Raw genomic sequence first — 5850 nt, 5'->3', positions numbered from 1 at the left:
GATAGGGGAAAGATATAAAAGAGACCTAAGGGGCAACGTTTTCACGCAGAGGGTGGTACGTGTATGGAATGAGCTGCCAGAGGATGTGGTGGAGGCTGATACAATTGCAATATTTAAGAGAAATTTGGATGGGTATATGAATAGGAAGGGTTTGGAGGGATATGGGCCGGGTGCTGGCAGGTGGGACTCGATTGGGTTGGGATATCTGGTCGGCATGGATGGGTTGGACCGAAGGGTCTGTTTCCATGCCGTAGATCTCTATGACTCTATGACTCTATCAGACTAACCTATATACCTATATACCTGTCTAAGAGTCACTTAAATGTCCTTAATGTATCTGACCAGGTTGGCTCTTTTTTAGGTATGCATACTGCTGCATCTGACATGCCTTCCTACATTCTTTATTGAACAAGGGTTCTTTCCCTGGCTTAATGGTAATGGTAGAGTGATGGATATACTACACTTTTGGGTTTCAGATTGTAGTTGAATACAATTCTGCTGCTACTGATGCCCACAGTCCTGTATGAATGCTCAGTTTGGGTTGGTGGATCTGTCCAAAATCTATTCCACTTAGCACATTTCTGATGCCAGATGGTATTTTCGATGTTAAGATACAATCTCAAAGACAATGCAGTTATTGCTCCTATCAGTGCTATCAGGGACTGAGGAATCTTAGGAGGTAGAGTGGTAAGGATGAGGTCTGTCATTACAGCAAAGCGACTACGTTCAAAGTGTGTTGCTCATGCACTTTCAGTCAGACTGATTGCTGGACAAAGTTGCAGCCTTAAATAAACAGTACACCTTGAGCTGAAGTCTCAAAGGCAAAAGCAAATGCATAACAAGATTAGGTAGGCTTTTCCCTCTTGACAGTTCTCTCAATACCTGCTACAGATCCACTTTAGCAGCTGTGTCCATTAGAAATCAGCCAGTTAAGTCATTAATTATGCTACCGAGTCACTCTTGGTGATGGACATTGAAATCTCTCTTCTAATCCCCAGTGCTTCTTATAACTGGTATTCAAAATGGTGAGGTACTGATTCATCAGCTGAGGAAGAATGTTTTGATCTGATTTGTTTTATTATTGTCACATATATCCAGGTACATTGAAAGGTTTTGTTTTGTTTTGCATGCAGAACAGGCACATCACACCATACAAAGTGCAAAGGGGTAATAGAACAGAGCAAGGAATGTAATGTTTCGGCTGCAGAGAAGGTGCATTATAAGCTAGGTCAACATTAAATTTGAAAGGTCCAATTAGAAGTCTACTAACAGTGGGGTAGAAGCTGTCCTTGAATCTGTTGGTCCATGTATTTTTTTTATATAGATATTTTTATTGAAAATTTAACATGTTTTTACAAGTTTACAAAAGAAAACTAAAAAAAACCCAAGTATAAGCATTAATATACAGTTAAATCTTAAATAAATGATAACCAAAATCTATCAAACAAGAAAACAGAAATACCAAGAGAAAAAAAAAGACAAAACTCAACTAACTACTTATCTAACTTACAACTAACCAGAGTATATGATTAAAATTATTACATTATTCAAGAGAAAAAAAAAACCAATGGATTACACATAAATTGAGCAGTGATATACATGTTCGGAATGTGTTAACATCAGATCACAACAAAACCTGTATTTATCCAAAACATCCCAAGCATAGAGCATATAAAATTCACAAAAATAAAAGCTCTTTAGTACATTCAGATCAATATAATAAAATAAACTATTTCTAAATAGTAAAAAAAGGTATAAAACGTATTTAAACGGAGCTCTTCCCCCCTTATTCCCAGGGGGCATCACTTCTTTTCCAAAAAGCCCAATATAACCTCTCCCAACCACTGCCCCACCCTTGACCAGGCACCCCACGATAGGATGAAGAAAATTCAAGTGTACTACTAAACTAGAACTAACAGTGAGTACCCTATCCCTCACCCACCCCCACCCACATCAACACCTGGATATATTTGGTAATGTTAATACCATTTTTGAACATATATGACTATAAAACTACAGTCTCAGCAAATAATAATTAAATATATTAATACAAAATAACAGGGGAAAGCAACCCCGCTCCCAAGGACAAAGATAAAATAAGATAAGGTAGCCATCTTCCCCCCATCTACATTAACTAGACCCCCTGGCCTATATATATATATATATATATATATTAAAAAAAAGGGGAAAGAAAATCACTAAGTAAAAGATTTTCCCACCCCCCGGAGATAATATTAAACAATAAGGTAATGAAAGGAAATAAAAGGGGGGGGGGTAAACCGGGGTGGGGGTAGGGCAAAACAACATCAATTAACTCTTATAATTTATCTAAGAGAGTCCAAAAGTTCCTTGGCCTTCTCCAGTGATCCGAAGTTTTACACGGACCCTTCATGGCTGAAGCATAGTATAGCTGGGTGGCGCAAGGAGTATTGAATGTTTAAATCCCTTAAACGCTTCTTTGCTTCATCAAACGCCTTCCTCTTTCACACCAAAGTTCGGGAAAAGTCCTGAAATAACATAATCTTGGTTCCCTTATAAGTCATGGCTTGGGGATCTTTCCCAAGATTTCTGCAGGCTTCCAAGAGCATCTGCCTCACCTTATAGCTCGGCAGCCGGAACAGGACCGGGCGGGGGCGCTGGTTCGAGCCGGGCCCGCATATTGCAACTTAGTAGGCCCATTCCACCCCTACCTGGCCTGATCCAGCCTCCAGATTCAATAACTGCGGAAGCCACTGTTCAAGGAACCTTGTAAGTTGGCCTTCTTCCCGTTCGGGAAGGCCCAGCAAACGAATATTTTTTTGACGACCTCGAGAATCGAGGTCGTCAATGTGATTCTCCAAGGTCCGGACTCGCTGCTTGAGAGTCCGGACCCAATCCACGGCTGATTCTGCAATGGCCTCAGAGGTTGCGGCCTTTAGCTCCACCCCTCTGACTCGGCATTCAATTTCTTCGATGTCTCAGCCGTGCTTTTGTAGCACGGCCAAGAATGAATTCCATCGACTTCGGGACTCTTCAATGAAAGCATCGATCTTCGCATCGAGTTTGGAGATTATTTCCGCTAGACTCGCCACTGGTAGGTAAGTCCCCTGGGGTGGCTGCGGATGCCTCTGCCTGCAGCTGGGGTGGGTGTGGGAGGGGCTCCTGCCTGCTGAGAACTGCGGGCTCCTTTCCCCCTAGTCATTTTTACAGGAGACTGAACTGTTTAAATTTAGTACTGAACCACTAATTACATTAAGTAAAAACTATTTTTAATTGATTTGGTGAGTGTGGTGGAGGAGGGTGGCCCACCTTGCCTAGGTCTTGGGAGGAGCACTATAGACTTGCTGAGTCGCCACCATCTTGGATCTTCGGTCCAAGGATTTAACCTTCTATATCTTCTGCCCACCGAAAGAGGTCGAAAGAGATTATAGCCAGGGTGGGAGGGGTCTTTGATTATGTTGGCTTTCTGAGGCAGCAAGAAGTGAGCGGCATGGTGGCACAGTGGTTAGCACTGCTGCCTCACAGCGCCAGAGACCCGGGTTCAATTCCCGCCTCAGGCAACTGACTGTGTGGAGTTTGCACGTTCTCCCCATGTCTGCGTGGGTTTCCTCCGGGTGCTCCGGTTTTCTCCCACAGTCCAAAAACGTGCAGGTTAGGTGAATTGGCCATGCTAAATTGCCTATAGTATTAGGTAAGGGGTAAATGTAGGGTATGGGTGGGTTGCGCTTCGGCGGGTCGTTGTGGACTTGTTGGGCCGAAGGGCCTGTTTCCACACTGTAATGTAATCTAAAAAAAAGTGTACATGGAGTCAATGGATGGAAGGTTGGCTGGCATGTTGGACTGGGCTATGTTCACAACTGTAGTTTCTTACAGTCTTGATGCATATTTAAAATTTGGTGAGAGTCTTCATGGGCATGCTGAATTTCCATTGCCTCCTGAGGAAATAAAGATGTTTTTGTGCTTTCTTGACTTTCGCATCAACATGGGTGGACCAGGACAGAATGTTGGTGACTATCACTCCCAGGAATTTAATGCTCTCGACCATTTCCACCACAGCTCAATTGATGTAGATAGGGATGTGCCCTCCTCCTTGCTTCCTGAAGTGAGTGATCAACTCTTTAGTTATGCTCATGTTAAGGGAGAGTTTGTTATCTTTACATCAAATCTGCCAGCCACTCTATCTCATCCCTATATTCTGTCTCATCATCTTTTATTATCTGGCCTACAATGGTGGTGACGTCAAGGTTGGCTAATGTGCTGCCCTTATTTAAGAAAGGCTGTAAGAAAAAGCCAGGGTACGAATAGACCAGTGAGCCTTATGTCAGTGGTGAATAAGTTGTTTGGAGGGGAATCTGAGGGACAGGATTTACATGTATTTGGAAAGGCAGGTAGTGATTAGGGATAGTCAGCATGGTTTTATGTGTGGAAAGTTGTGTCTCACTAACTTGAGGGAGTGGTAGGCTGGTTAGTAAAGTGACATCACATGTGATCCAGGGGGAGCTAGCTAATTAGATACAAAATTGGTATGAAGGGAGGAAACAGGTCATGCTGGAGGCCTGGGACCAGGGTGTGTCACAAGGATCAGTGCTGGGTCCATTACTTTTTGTCATTTATATAAATGATTTGGATGTGAATATAGGAGGTATGATTCATAAGTTTGGAGATGACATCAAAATAGGTGGTGTAGTGTACAGTAAAGAAGATTATCTCAGAGTACAGTGGGACTTAGATTAGATGGGCCAATGGACGAGGAGTGGAGTTAGAGTTTAACTTAGATAAATGGGAGGTGTTGCATTTTAGAAAGGCAAACCAAGGCAATGCAGTAAATTGTGGGGCCTTGGGGAGTATTGCTGAACAAAGAGACCTAGGGCTGCAGATGCATAATTCATTGAAAGTGTAGTTGAAGTAGATAGGGTGGTGAAGCATTTGGCAGGCTTGCCTTTATTGGTCAACATTCAGTACAGAAACTGAGATGCCATTTTGCAGCTTTTGGAATATTGCATACAATTCTGGTTGCCCTCTTGTAGGAAGGATGTTGTTAAACTTGAGAGGGTACAGAAATCTTTACAAGGGATGTTGCCAGGAATGGAGAGTTTGAGTTATAGGGAGAGGCTGGGCCTTTTTTCTATGGTGCATTGGAGCTGAGGGATGACCTTACAAAGATATATAAATTCATGGGGGCATGTATAGGGTAAATAGCCAAGGTCTTTTTCCCAAGGTAGGGGAGTCCAAAACTAGAGAGCATAGATTTAAAATGGAAAAATCTAAAAAGGAGCTGAGGGGCAACTTTTTGTATGTAGCGGGTGGTGCATGTATAGAACAAGCTGCCAAGGGAAGTGGTGGAGGCTCATACAATCACAAAATTTAAAAAGCATCTGGATGGATACATGAGTAGGAAGGGTTTACAGGGATATGGGCCAAATGCTGGCAAATGGGACTAGTTCAAATTGGGATGTCTGGTTTGCACATACATGTTGGACTAAAGTTTAGATTTCCCAGCTGTATGACTCTATAACTCTAAATGGGAAAGTGACTTGCATTCTTCAAGAAAATTGAATGCATGGATCGTACAATTGGTTATGCTATAATGCAGTAATTCCATTCTGATGCAATCCTATGCTATAAATAAATTGCGTATTGGCAGCACCATTTAAACTAATAGGGTCAGAATTGTGTTATAACCAATATATGCTTTAAAAGTTTGCGCTTTAGAAACAATGTTCCCCAATTCATCAATTGTTGTTTTAAATCTGTCCAAGAGAAAGGCTGTATTAGTGAGTACAGTGGCTTCTTTCTTGATTATATGTTTTTGGAGATAAGTCTCTTGATTAAACTTAAAATATAAGCCATAGCTATTAATTTAACCTGGTA

General features: G+C 42.0%; 1 protein-coding gene across 1 annotated transcript in view; it reads left to right on the top strand.

The window, feature by feature from the left end:
* Positions 1-5850, top strand: part of LOC122553165 (cation channel sperm-associated protein subunit epsilon-like) — a 103924-nt gene that overhangs the window by 26040 nt on the left and 72034 nt on the right. The gene's annotated exons all lie outside the window — the stretch shown is intronic.

This window comes from Chiloscyllium plagiosum, chromosome 9 (assembly GCF_004010195.1).
Source record: "Chiloscyllium plagiosum isolate BGI_BamShark_2017 chromosome 9, ASM401019v2, whole genome shotgun sequence".
NCBI lineage: Eukaryota > Metazoa > Chordata > Chondrichthyes > Orectolobiformes > Hemiscylliidae > Chiloscyllium > Chiloscyllium plagiosum.
The sequence above is the reverse complement of the archived record's forward strand: the minus strand, read 5'-3'. Positions and strand labels throughout refer to the sequence as shown.